Source organism: Mesoplodon bidens, assembly GCF_964165515.1.
Source record: "Mesoplodon bidens genome assembly, chromosome: 13".
NCBI classification, from domain to species: Eukaryota; Metazoa; Chordata; class Mammalia; order Artiodactyla; family Ziphiidae; genus Mesoplodon; species Mesoplodon bidens.
The window spans coordinates 82426133-82440813 of record NC_138169.1 but is presented as its reverse complement, the minus strand read 5'-3'; the positions used below and the strand labels follow the sequence as shown (position 1 = coordinate 82440813).

The 14681-nt window shown below is 40.1% G+C and overlaps 1 protein-coding gene across 1 annotated transcript in view; it reads left to right on the top strand.

Annotated features, from left to right (window-relative positions):
• The window catches only part of RTTN (rotatin), a 167880-nt gene extending 162233 nt beyond the window's left edge, over positions 1–5647 (top strand). The window contains exon 50 of the mRNA XM_081252869.1: positions 5567–5647. The gene's annotated coding sequence lies outside the window, so the exon portion shown is untranslated. The remainder of the gene's footprint in view (positions 1–5566) is intronic.
• Positions 5648–14681: the final 9034 nt, after the last annotated feature.

Sequence of the window (14681 nt, the reverse complement as noted above, 5' to 3'; positions counted from 1 at the left end):
CTTCCACTCATTTTGTATCATTTTTAATTTCTTTCATCAATGTCTTATAGTTTTCTGCCTACAGGTTTTTGTCTCCCTAGGTAGGTTTATTCCTAGGTATTTTATTCTTTTTGTTGCAGTGGTAAATGGCAGTGTTTCCTTAATTTCTCTTTCAGATTTTTCATCATTAGTGTATAGGAATGCAAGAGATTTCTGTTCATTAATTTGTATCCTGCAACTTTACCAAATTCATAGATTAGCTCTAGGAGTTTTCTGGTGGCATCTTTAGGATTCTCTATGCATAGTAGCATGTCCTCTGCAAACAGTGACAATTTTGCTCTTCTCTTCCAAATTCTATTCCTTTTATTTCTTTTTCTTGTCTGATTGCCATGGCTAGGGCTTCCAAAACTATGTTGAATAATAGTTGTGCGAGTGTACATCCTTGTCTTGCTCCTGATCTTAGAGAAAATGCTTTCAGTTTTTCACCATTGAGAGTGATGTTTGCTGTGGGTTTGTCATATGTGACCTTTATTATGTTGAGGTAGCTTCCCTCTGTGCCCACTTTCTGGAGAGTTTTTTATCATAAATGGGTGTTGAATTCTGTCAAAAGCCTTTTCTGCATCTATTGAGATGATCATATGGTTTTTCTTTTTCAATTTGTTAATATGGTGTATCACATTGATTGATTTGCGTATATTGATGAATCCTTGCTTCCCTGGGATAAATCCCACTTGATCATGATGTATGATCCGTTTAATGTGCTGTTGGATTCTGTTTGCTAGTATTTTGTTGAGGATTTTTACATATGTATTCATCAGTGATATTGGTGTGTAATTTTCTTTTTTTGTAGTATCTTTGTCTGGTTTTGGTATCAGGGTGATGGTGGCCTCATGGAGTGAGTTTGGGACTGTTCCTTCCTCTGCAATTTTTTGGAAGACTTTGAGAAGGATGGGTTTTAGGTCTTCTCTAAATGTTTGATAGAATTCACCTGTGAAGTCATCTAGTCGTGGACATTTATTTGTTGGACGGTTTTTAATCACAATTTCAATTTCCTTACTTGTGATTGGTCTGTTCATGTTTTCTATTTCTTCCTGGTTCAATCTTTGGAAGGCTATACCCTTCTAAGAATTTGTCCATTACTTCCAGGTTGTCCATTTTATTGGCATAGAGTTGCTTGTAGTAGTCTCTTAGGATGCTTCCTATTTCTGCGGTGTCTGTTGTAACTTCTTTTTCATTTCTGATTTCATTGATTTGAGTCCTCTCCCTGTTTTTTTATGATGAGTCTGGCTAATGGTTTATCAATTTTGTTTATCTTCTCAAAGAACCAGATTTCAGTTTTATTCATCTTTGCTATTGTTTTCTTTGTTTCTATTTCTTTTATTTCTGCTCTGATCTTCCTGATTTCCCTCCTTTTAGTAACTTTGGGTTTTGTTTGTTCTTCTTTCTCTGCTTCTTTTAGGTTTAAGGTTAGATTGTTTATTTGAGATGTTTGTTGTTTCTTGAGGTAGGATTGTATTGCTATAAACTTCCCTCTTAGAGCTGCTTTTGCTGCATCTGATAGGTTTTGGATTGTCGTGTTTTCATTGTCATTTGTCTCTAGGTATTTTTTGATTTCCTCTTTGATTTCTTCAGTGATCTCTTGGTTATTTAGTAACATATTGTTTATCCTCACTGTGTTTGTGTTTTTTACGTTTTTTTCCCCTATAATTGATTTGTAATCTCATAGTGTTGTGGTCAGAAAAGATGCTTGATATGATTTTAATTTTCTTAAATTTACTGAGGCTTGATTTGTGACCCAAGATGTGATCTATCCTGTAGAATGTTCCGTGTGCACTCGAGAAGAAAGTGTAATCTGGTTTTTTTGGATGGGATGTCCTATAAATCTCAATGAAATCTATCTGGTCTATTGTGTCATTTAAAGCTTGTGTTTCCTTATTAATTTTCTGTTTGGATGATCTCTCCATTGGTGTAAGTGAATTGTTAAAGTCCCCCACTATTAGTGTGTTACTGTCAATTTCCTCTTGTATAGTTGTTAGCAGTTGCCTTATGTATTGAGGTACTCCTATGTTGGGTGCATATATATTTATAATTGTTATGTCTTCTTCTTGGATTGATCCCTTGATCATTATGCAGTGTCCTTCCTTGTCTCTTGTAACATTCTTTATTTTAAAGTCTATTTTATCTGATATGAGTATTGCTACTCCGGCTTTCTTTTGATTTCCATTGGCATGGAACATCTTTTTCCATCCCCTCACTTTCAGTCTGTATGTGTCCCTAGGTCTGAAGTGGGTCTCTTGTAGACAGCATATATATGGGTTTTGTTTTTATATCCATTCAGCGAGCCTGTGTCTTTTGGTTGGAGCATTTAATCCATTCACATTTAAGGTAATTATCGATATATATGTTCCTATGACCATTTTCTTAATTGTTTTGGGTTTCTTTTTGTAGGTCCTTATCTTCTCTTGTGTTTCCCACTTAGAGAAGTTCCTTTAGCATTTGTTGTAGAGCTGGTTTGGTGATGCTGAATTCTCTTACCTTTTGTTTGTCTGTAATGCTTTTGATTTCTCTATTGAATCTGAATGAGATCCTTGCTTGGTAGAGTAATCTTGGTTGTAGGTTATTCCCTTTCATCACTGTAAATATGTCCTGCCACTGCCTTCTGGCTTGTAGAGTTTCTGCTGAGAAATCAGCTGTTAACCTTATGGGAGTTCCCTTGTATGTTATTTGTCATTTTTCCCTCGCTGCTTTCAATAATTTCTCTTTGTCTTTAATTTTTGCCAATTTGATTAGTATGTGTCTTAGCGTGTGTCCTCTTGGGTTTATCCTGTATGGGACTCTCTGTGCTTCCTGTACTTGGGTGGCTATTTCCTTTCCCATGTTAGGAAACTTTTCAACTATAATCTCTTCAAATATTTTTCGAGTCCTTTTTCTCTCTCTCCTCCTTCTGGGACCCCTATAATGTGAATGTTGTTGCACTTAATGTTGTCCCAGAGGTCTCTTAGGCTGTCTTCATTTCTTTTCATTCTTTTTTCTTTAGTCTGTTCTGCCACAGTGAATTCCACCATTCTGTCTTCCAGGTCACTTATCCATTCTTCGGCCTCAGTTCTTCTGCTATTGATTCCTTCTAGTGTATTTTTCATTTCAGTCATTTTATTGTTCATCTCTGTTTGTTTGTTCTTCAATTCTTCTAGGTCTTTGTTAAACATTTCTTGCATCTTCTCAATCTTTCCCTCCATTCATTTTCCTAGGTCCTGGATCATCTTCACTCTCATTATTCTGAATTCTTTTTCTGGAAGGTTGCCTGTCTCCACTTCGTTTAGTTGTTTTTCTGGGGTTTTAACTTGTTCCTTCATCTGGTACATAGCCCTCTGCCTTTTCATGTTGTCTCTCTTTCTGTGAATGTGGCTTTTGTTCCACAGGCTGCAGGATTGTAGTTTTTCATGCTTCTGCTGTCTGCCCTCTGGTGGATGAGGCTATCTAAGAGGTTTGTGCAAGCTTCCTGATGGGAGGGACTGGTGGTGCGTAGAGCTAGGTGTTTCTCTGCTGGGCAGAGCTCAGTAAAACTTTAATCCACTTGTGTGCTGATTGGTGGGGCTGGGTTCCCTCCCTGTTGGTTGTTTCTCCTGAGGCAGCCCAGCACTGAAGCGTACAGACTGTTTTGGGGGCTAATGGTGGACTCTGGGACGGCTCATGCCAAGGAGTACTTCCCAGAATTTCTGCTGCCACTGTCCTTGTCCTCACGGTGAGACACAGCCACCCCCTGCCTCTGCTGGAGACCCTCCAACACTAGCAGGTAGGTCTGGTTCTGTCTCCTATGGGGTCACTGCTCCTTCCCCTGGGTCCTAATGCACACACTACTTTGTGTGTGCCCTCCAGGAATGGAGTCTCTGTTTCCTGCAGTCCTGTCGAAGTCCTGCAATCAAATCCCGCTAGAGGGGCTTCCCTGGTGGAGCAGTGGTTGAGAGTCTGCCTGCTGATGCAAGGGACACAGGTTCGTGGCCCGGTCCGGGAAGATCCCACATGCTGCGGAACAGCTAGACCTGTGAGCCTTGGCCGCTGAGCCTGCACGTCTGGAGCCTGTGCTCTGCAACGGGAGAGGCTGCGACAGTGAGAGGCCCACGTACCGCAAAAAAAAAAAAAAAAAAAAATCCCACTAGCCTTCAAAGTTTTATTCTCTAGTAATTCCTCCTCCATTTTGCTGGACCCCCAGGTTGGGTAGCCTGACATGGGGCTCAGAACCTTCACTCCAGTGTGTGGACTTCTGTGGTATAAGTTTTCTCCAGTTTGTGAGTCACCCACTCAGCAGTTATGGGATTTGATTTTATTGTGATTGCACCCCTCCTGCCATCTGACTGTGACTTCTCCTTTGTCTTTGGATGTGGTGTATCTTCTTTGGTGATTTCCAATGTCTTCCTGTTGATGATTGTTCAGCAGTTAGTTTTGATTCCAGTGCTTTTGCAAGAGGGAGTGAGAGCTTGTCCTTCTACTCTGCCATCTTGAACCAATCTAATACCCTTCTTGATGACACCTAAAAGGTGAATGAGTCCCCAGTTCTGACTCTTCACAGAAGATTCCTGACAGTGGGGCACCAAAGAACCATAAATGTTATGATATGTTATTGCCTTCTCTCGTTATTTTCATTGAAATTTCATTGAGATAATTGTAGATTCACATGCAATTGTAAGAAATAATACAGAGAGACTCCACATATTTTTACCCAGTTTCCCCCAACGGTAGCATCTTACAAAATAGAGTATAACATCACAGCCAGGGCATTGACATTGGTGCAATCCACCTACAGTATTCAGCTTTCCCCAGTTTTACTTGTACTCATTTGTGGGTGCATGTGTGTTTTAAGTTCTATTGTATTAAGCTGTATAAGATGCATAAGTATATCATGTTAATACAAGAATAATTGCATTAATTATATTAAGATCTCTACAGTGTTGTCCCTGGTGTAAATTTGCATATCTCCCACCACAGTCAAGATACAAAACAGTTCCACCATCATGAGGATCCTTTGTGTTGCCTGTTATGACAAATGTTTCTTTCCCACATCACTCCCCATTTTTTAACTGCTGGCAACTTCTAATCTTTTCTAAAATTTCTAAATTTAAAAACTTTTGTCATTTCAAGAATGTTGTATAAATGGAATACATTCACTATGAAACCTTTCAGACTGGCTTTTTTTTTTTTTTTTTTTTTTTACTCAGCATGATTCCCTGCAGATTTATCCAAGTTTTTGCATGTATCAATAGTTTGATCTTTTTTATTGTTGAGTAGTATCCCATGGTAGAAATATACCAGACACCTAAGTCTTTTATTTTATTTGGAGTGATTATAAATGGTATTATGTTTTAAATTTTGGTTTCCCTATGATTATTATTAGTATATAGAAATGCATTTGAATTTGGGATGTTGATCTTGTATACTGCAAACTTACTGAACTCACTTATTAGTTCTAGAAGATTTTGTAAATTTCTTGAGTTTGCTACATAAACAATCATGACATCTGCAGTTCGGAGTAGTTTTATGTCTTCCTTCCCGATCTGTATGCCTTTTATTTCTTTTTCTTGCTTTATTACAGTGGCTGAAACATCTAGTACTATGTTGTACAGCAATGGTTCAAGCGGACCTCCTTACTTTTTCCCCAGTCTTAAGAGGAGAGCATTCAGTCCTGGCTATGGGTTCTTTGCAGATGATCCTGATCAAGTTGAGGTAATTCCCCTCCATTTCTAACTCATGGCTTTTATTGTGTGTGGGTGTTACATTTTTTATCAAATTCTTTTTCTGTGTCAATCAATATGATCACATAATTTTTCTTCTTTAACTTGTTGATATATTGAATTACATTTATTTTTTTTTTTTTATTTTTTTATTTTTTTTTTTTTCTTTGCGTTATGCGGGCCTCTCACTGTTGTGGCCTCTCCCCTTGCGGAGCACAGGCTCCGGACGCACAGGCTCAGCGGCCATGGCTCACGGGCCTAGCCGCTCTGCGGCATGTGGGATCTTCCCAGACCGGGGCACGAACCCGTGTCCCCTGCATCGGCAGGCGGACTCTCAACCACTGCGCCACCAGGGAAGCCCAAATTACATTTATTTTTGATTCTCAAATGAGAAGTGACTTTGGACAGGTGAAGAAGGGAGTACACCATGTAAGACTTTGAAAATGAAGCCAAGGTGTTTAGATGTGAATCTATTGCACACCATTTTCCAAAGTATGTTCTGAGACTTATGCTAATAGAGGATACATATAGATGTAATTTCACAGTCAAACTAGTTTGAGAAACAGTGGTTTAAACTAAATTCAGTAGGCTTCTTCGTTCCTGATTTTCTCAGAACCTTTAATATGCTGCATTGAATGATATCTGTATTTCAAAAAAGGGAATGAAGAGTGTAAAGTTTCCAAATCCAGTTTATCCACAAAATCCACATTTTCCATAATGTCTGTGATAATTGGAAGATGCACTTTGGGAAACATTGCCATAGGAAATAATTTTTTCTAATGAAAATTTCTGACCTGGGGAGTACCATAGAAGAAAGGCAGTGTGCTGCGGTAGGTCTTACACATGGAACTTCAGGAAGGTTTCCTACCTGCTGAAAGCCCACTTCATTATCTGTTGAGAGGGGAAAAAGCCTGACTCCATGGGTGGGCAGTAGGATGTTGAGGTAAAGAGTGTGTGCTCTACAGTCAAACATCTGAGTCCAAATCCTGGTTTTGCTACCTAAAAGGTGTGGGGAACATTGGGTAAGTTACTTAATCACTCTGTGCCTGTTTACTCACATGTAATGTAAGAATAGTAACAATTCCTACTTTCTAAGATTTTTAAAAGGTTTAATGAATGAAACATGTAAAGCCTTAGAGAAGTGTCAGGCAACTGGTAACCACTTACTAGTCATTTCCTGTGCTGTTTATAGTTGAAGGACTAAGTGAGATGATCAGAAAAATGCCTATCAATTTTATTACTCTGAAAGTAGTTATTAGGAAAGTAGATCCAAGGGCAGTTGTAGGATGAGTTAGAAGCAGGTGAATCTATGCTCCCATGTTGGATGCTTTGAGGACTAGGCCAGTGAGAGTACAGATGTAGAGGTTGCTTTTTAAAATACTTTCTTTGACTCTGTAGTATTTGGTGATTGAATATGAGGGGTTGAAAAAGATGACCCAAAGGTGACAGCAGTGTTCAGCCTCGGCATTAGGGAAATGGATATTGTACCCCCCATGAATGAAGTGTGTCCTGGATATTAACGTGTCAGCCAGATAATTTTAGCGTTCTCATTAAAAAATAATAGATATTTTAATTTCCGGTTTTAATAAATGCAGGAAAATAAAGAGTTTCAGCCTGTTTATGCTAAACTATGAAATTTGATCCGTGTTGGTAAAGGAACAATTTGATTACATAGCTATACTACAAGGAAAATTATGCCTGTGATGCAACTTTGAACTTTGAGGACATCTCAGCTTTTTATTTAGGGCACTGAATTGGTGGAATGGTTCCTCAGAGTAAATTAAGGGAGAGAAAGGCATGCTGGTGCTCAGAATAGCAGAGAAGATTGAAATAAATGGGAAACGTGGTAAAATGACTGAAAATAAGCCAAATATATAAGATAAAGTTAGATCATAGTTATTGTTTATTGAACACCTGCTACATACTGGCCATCACTTTTGGATTGGGGATAGAGTTAGTTACAACTGCCGAGGTCTACCTGGGACTGTCCTGGTTTTAGCACTGAAATCCCATGTCCTGGGAAACTGCTTGGCCTCAGGCAAACCAGGACGGTGGGTCACACTCAGCACAGCAGTGAACAAGGCAGCCTTTGCACTCAAGGAATTCACATTCAAGTTGGGGGATCCAGAGACAGATGCAAAGCAGATAAAAATAAGACAAAAGGCACAGTTTTATATATAGTGCAGCGTCAGGTTAGAAGGAATGTAAACTATTGATATATTAGTTCATCTATTCATTTTGAAAAAGGAGCTGGCTCCTTCTATATCTAGTGTGGGAAAGAGAGGGTCACCGCAGGTCATAATTTGACTTTCAGAAGGATCACTGCTTACCCCCTCAGAGTGGATACACATGAAGTGGGTAGGCTCCCATTGCCCTGAGGGAAGGGAATAGAAGGACTGTTTTTCTGTCTGACCCAGCTTGCCCTTCACAGGACCTGGTGGAAACTTTTCAAAAAGGCCACATGCACTGGGGAGAGGAGGATGGAGACTCTGGCCCTGCCTCCTTGAGAGCCAGCAGTGTTAGAAGCTTTATGATGGATAAGGGTAATCCTGATTGAGGGCTGGGTAGAAAAGACACCATAGCCTCCCAAGGTGACCAGGAGCTGACCAGGAATGAAGATGGGCTGCACCCAGCACCAGGGCCCAGGCGGTCTTTGTTACTGCTGTATAAGTGGAGACCAGCTATCCTGATTTGTCCAGGACTGAAGGGTTTCAATGTGCATGGGATTTCAAACCCACAGCTAACTGAGGTGGCTTTTAAGATGACCTATTATCCAAACCAGGACACTTTTGAGAATGAAATGGGAGGCTATTAATAAACACACCAGTTCAACCAGGTGTATGTTGGAGCCATTCTGGGGGGCTCCAGAGAGAGATGGGACCCTATCTACATTAGACTACACTTATTCTGGATTCAAATTACAGGAAGATGTGGGGCCTTGTGTAGCTGAGGCAGCAAACCTTCCCTTATCTAGTTACCCTGCCATGGTGACAGGCTATGGGGACAATGACCTTGGTGTAATTGTTAACCAAACAGCTCAAATATAAGCTCCATTACTCGACTGCAGACAAAACTGTCCTCAGGGCACCAGCAAAGCAGAGGAACAACCATGACAACAAAAAAAAAGTTCAGAAATTTGTAATAACAGTATCTATCAAGGATCTAATTTAAGTATATATATGTTTTTTTTAATTGAGGTGTAGGTGATGTACAATTTTACATAAGTTTCAGGTGTACAAGATAGTAATCCACAATTTTTAAAGACTATATTCCATTTACAGTTATTATAAAATATTGGCTATATTACCCATGTTGTGCAATGTATCATTGTAGCTTATTTATTTTATACATACTAGTTTGTAACTCTTAATCCCCTACCCCTATCTTGCCCCTTCCTCCTTTCCTCTCCCCACTGGTAGTCATTATTTTGTTCTCTGTATCTGTGATTCTGTTTCTTTTTTGTTACATTCACTAGTTTGTTTTATTTTTTACATTCCACATATAAGTCATAATCATACAGTATTTGTCTTTCTCTGGCTTATTTCACTTAACATAATATCCTCCAAGTCCATCCATGTTGTTGCAAATGGAAATATTTCATTCCTTTTTATGGCTGAGTAGTATTCTAGTATATTTATTTATACTACATCTTTATCCATTCATCTTTTGATGGACACTTAGGTTGCTTCCATATGTTGGCAACTGTAAATAATGCTGCCATGAACACTGGAGTGCATGTATCTTTTTGAATGAAGGTTTGGGATTTTTTTTTTTTTTTTTGAATACCAAGGAGTGGAATTGCTGGGTCATATAACAATTCTATTTTTAGTTTTTTGAGAAACCTCCATACTGTTTTCCACAGTGGCTGCACCAATCTACATTCCCACCAACAGCATGCAAGGGTTCCCTTTTATCCACATTCTTGCCAACCTTTGTTATTTATGTCCTTTTGATGATGGCCATTCTGACAGGTGTGAGGTAATATCTCATTGTGGTTTTGATTTGCATTTCCCTGATGATTAGCAATGTTGAGCATCTTTTTTTTTTTTTTTTTTTTTTTTGCGGTATGTGGGCCTCTCACTGTTGTGGCCTCTCCCATTGCGGAGCACAGGCTCCGGACGCACAGGCCCAGCGGCCATGGCTCACGGGCCCAGCCGCTCCGCGGCATGTGGGATCTTCCCAGACCGGGGCACGAACCCGTTTCCCCTGCATCGGCAGGCGGACTCTCAACCACTGCGCCACCAGGGAAGCCCCTGAGCATCTTTTTATGTGCCTGTTGTCCATCTGTATATATTCTTTGGAAAAACATCTATTCAAGTCTTCTGCCCATTTTTAAAAATTCAGGTTGTTTGTTTTCTTGAGTTATATAAACTGTTTATATATGCTGGATATTAATCCCTTATTGGTCATATTATTAGCAAATATTTTCTCCTAGTCTGTAGATTGTCTTTTCTTTTTGTGGATGGTTTCCTTTGCTGTACAAAAGCTTTTAAGTCTAATTAGGTCCCATTTGTTTATTTTTGCTTTTATTTCCTGTGCTTTAGGAGACAGATCCCAAAAAATATTGCTACAATTTATATCAGAGAGTGTTCTACATATGTTTTCCTTTAGGAGTTCTATGGTTTCTGGTCCTATATTTAGGTCTTTAATCCATTTTGAGTTTATTTTTGTATATGGTGTTCTAATTTCATTCTTTTACATGTAGCTGTCCAGATTTCCCAGCACCACTTATTGAAGAGACTGTCTCTTCTTCATTGAATATTCTTGTCTCCTTTGTCATAGATTAAATGACCATAAGTGCATGGGTTTATTTCTGGGCTCTCTATTCTGTTCCATTGAGCTATGTGTCTGTTTTTGTGCCAGTATCATACTGTTTTGATTACTGTAGCTTTAGTAGTATACTGTAGTATAGTCTGAAGTCAGGGAGTGTAATACCTCCAGCTCTATTCTTCTTTCTCAAGATTGTTTTGGCTATTTGGGGTCTTTTGTGTTTCTATACAAATTGTAAGATTATTTCTTCTTGTTCTGTGAAAAATATGCTTGGTGTTTTGATATGGATTGGATTGAATCTGTAGATTGCCTTGAATAGTATGGTCATTTTAACAATATTATTATTCCAATCCACAAACACGGTATACCTTTCTATCTGTTTGTGACATCTTCAGTTTCTTTCATCAGGGTCTTATCATTTTCTGAGTACAGATATTTTACCTCCTTAGGTAGGTTTATTCCTAGGTACTTTATTCTTTTCGATGCAATTGTAAATGGGTTTGTTTTCTTAATTTCTCTTTCTGATAGTTCATTATTAGTGTATAGAAATGCAACATATTTCTGTATATTAATTTTGTATCTTAGCACATGTATATTTTGTGCTGTTTTGGAAAGTAAAAAAAAATTCTTTAAAGTACCTGGGATGCAGCAGTATTGAGAGTATAAGAGGCCGAATAAAATATTCAGAGCTTTGTGTCTGAAATTCCCCATCTGAGTGGAGGGCACTTGGCTGGGTTAACAGGGTGGGGTTTGCCAGCCTGGGTGCTCCACTGGGGCTGGCAGGGTCTTTGCTGTCATCAAAGTCCTGGGAGCTGGAGGCCCCACGGCTAGTCCAAGATGGATCAGGATTTGAACATAAGTCTCTTTGCAAAGCCCATACTCTTTTGTTTATAGGGGAGTAACTCTCACTCTCTCTCACTGACTAACCATAATGCAGAGGGAGTGTTATCACATGGCAGCAGCACAGAGTAACGTGGGATGCAGAGGAGAAAGGAATGAGCTCTGTCAGGGGATGGCTGTGGAGAAGAGATAGTGAATATCTGCAAGTCCCCATCCGTCCATGGACAGTGGCTGTCTGCTGCTTCCTGGGGTCTTTAGAACCAATTCCCAAAGAGGAACTTAGTACTTACCCAGGCCTGATACTCAGGTCAGGAGTCCTGAAAATGTGTGTGCAAGTATTTATTTCCTTGAAACCTTGAGACCATCAGGAGAGGGGAGGTTGATAAACAGAGGAGGAAGAAGAAGACAGTGGCCAGTGGAGTCCTGAGTGCTGCCTGCTGGACCCAGCAATGCCACACCAGGTGAGGAGAGGGTGTGGGCTCCCACTCTGGGTAGAACTTTTCAGAATGGCTCATTTGCTGCCTTAGTTTTATGAGTGGACGTGTGTTGAAAAAAGTTCTTCACTTGGTATACTACAGACATTTTGCATGTCTAAATATAGATCTGCATAACCATTAAAGAGCCACAGAGCATCCCAGCCTATGGACTTAGCACAATTAATTGAGCCAGGCCACTAGAGAAAGTCATGCAGATTGTTTCCAGTTTTCATTAATAGAAATAATGCTGTAATAAACATTTCCATTTTTAAACACATATCTTTGCTAAATTTATTGTTCTTTAGGATAACTATCTTGTGGTGACCTTGCTGGGTCAGAGGATACAATAAGTCATATCTTAACTCTTCTGCATAGAAAATGTGTACCTGTGTGCATTTGCACTCACAGCATATGGCATTTGTGTTTCCATCTGCTCTTGTTAACAATGGTCACTATCATTCTTTTCATTTGTATATTTACATATGTGACATGCAAAAATTAATTTGTCATTGTTTTCATTTTTATTTATTCATTCATTTCATTTATTACAACTGGTGAGATTAAATATCTTTTTACATTTTTCTATCTGTAGTTCTTCTCATGTGAATTGATGTTTAGCATCCATTGCCTGTTTTCTGTTGGGACATTTGTGGGATTTCTTTTTGTCACTGATATTTAAGTACTTTGGACTTAGAAAATACTATACTTCTATGTCATCCCTCTCCTGATTGTCCTGCCTTTTGCTTTATTAGTGTGTGATATTTGCCACGCCAGACTTTTAAGTTTTTATGTAGGAAAAGCTATCACATTTTCCCTGGCTTTGGCATTTTATATGTGTATATATATATATATATACACACACACACACACATATATATATATATACATCTTAAAATGTGTACCTTAATATATTTATATATATACATATTCTATATGTATGTAATCTCAAAACCAAAAATCCATCTCTACGCTCAAGCTTATAAAACATATTCTCCCCTTTTTTAGAATATTTTTCTTTTTCGAATTATTAATACCTTTGAAATGTGTGCTGCTGTGCCAGTTGAGTGTAGTGATCAGGGTCCTTAGTTGTAACTTTCCAGAGTACTTCTGTCTAAGGTGAGAAGGAAGCAACTTGAAGGGACAGGGGACGCGGAGCAGGTCACAGAACGAATGGGTGTGAGTTGGGGGGCACTGGCTCCGTGCCACTAGGCCGGCCACAGTTCCCCCAGGGCCACCCCCGCAGGCCTGCGAAGCCACCCCTGCAGCCGGCGCAGGCCCTGCCGCCACTCCACGGGGACACCCAACTCCCCTGCTGCTGGCACAGCCTGTGTGCTGCTGTCTTGGGCATTGGTAGGGCTGCAGCCCTGCTGCCCTCTGGCCAGAATGGACCCTTGGGGCCCTGTTGATACCCTGCTTTGAATCCTCAAGCTTTGGATTTGGATTCTGATGGAATAAATGTGTTAGCAAGATTCTAGTTCCCCCACCCAGGCACTAGCTGTGCGGGCCCTCTGGTGGGCGTGGGGAGGTCCTGCTTTCCCGGGGGTGGCAGACGTCCACGGGGTGGGGGATGGATGCCGACTGCAGCTTTTCCCAATAGCCAGTCACTTTCACTAACACCCGACAGTAGACAATGAGTTCTTTCCCTGCTGTGCTGAAATGTCACTGTTGTCATACGGTGAACATCGGTAATTCTTTTTATAAAACCCTAATTAATTCTGGGTTTATGAAAAAGAAGCTGACTTGCAGAGCCACCATTCACTGTCTACTCATTTCTGAAAAAACGTTTTCCATGAGACCTAATTACACTTTATTTGATTCAACTTAATTACGGGAAAACATTTTACACGTATGTGAAACGTCTATGCAATCCTGACCGACTAGAACATTGGGTGACACAGGAGTTTAGATGTTAGTGTTGAAAAGATGGTAAACCATTCACATAAGACAAAGAAAGCCCTTTTAGTGAAGTAAGAGAGTATTTCCTGTCCCACAGTTGCTCAAAGCATCTTTTTCTCCTCCAGGAGGCCTCTTCCCTTTGCTTAGACATATTCTTGATATTCTTCCTCAGTGAGGTTGACTGACTTCTTGGGTGAGCTGAGCTTCCGCCACAGATCTGGTTACTTCTTTCACTAACTCACTCTTTAGCCAGAGGGAACTCTGATGAAAGAGTTCTGTATTGGTTTCCTGCATGGTTTGTTGCTTATTATTATTTCAAGCCTGATTGTATCAGAATGGCAATGCCTGTGCAGATATTCTTGCTGTTTCGAAGGAACGTAGCAGATCCCCCTCTGGTCCCAGCAGAGGTACATTTGTTTTGAAATCTTTGAAGGGATCCTGGTTTCCATTCAGAGCTGCTCTCTGGGCTGCATGAGATTAGTAAACCACCTTCATTTTTTAGGTAAGCAGCACCTTTAAGCCCAAACTATTAGGTGGGTCTGGAGTGAAGGAAGGGAGTGAGCAAAGATGTCAGATGTAAGACAGGAAAAAACAGCAGAGTTCAAGTGCATCTGGCCTCGTAAGTCGGTAAGAAGTTGGATATTCTTTTGAGGATGGGGAGGCCTTGAAGAGAGTGACACAAGTCAGGCAGGTGTTTTAGGAAGCTTCCTCTGTCCCACAATTAAGTGCCCAGAAGATATTTGTGTGATGCAAGGCAGTACTTCAAGGTCTTTTGCATGCTTTCAGGCATACACAGTGTGCAGAAGAGGCCAGCCCAAATGTGTGACCTGTCGTTCAGTGTTTGGGGCAGGTTAGCCCCCAGCAAGTGGCTTCTCTTCTGTCAGATGCCAGCTTTTCTCCCCAGTATTTCCACGAATTGCATGAACTCAACTTCAGCCACAGCCCTTCATGGTGGTTTAACCTCCATTCCCTAGTACATCAAAAGGAAAAGTAA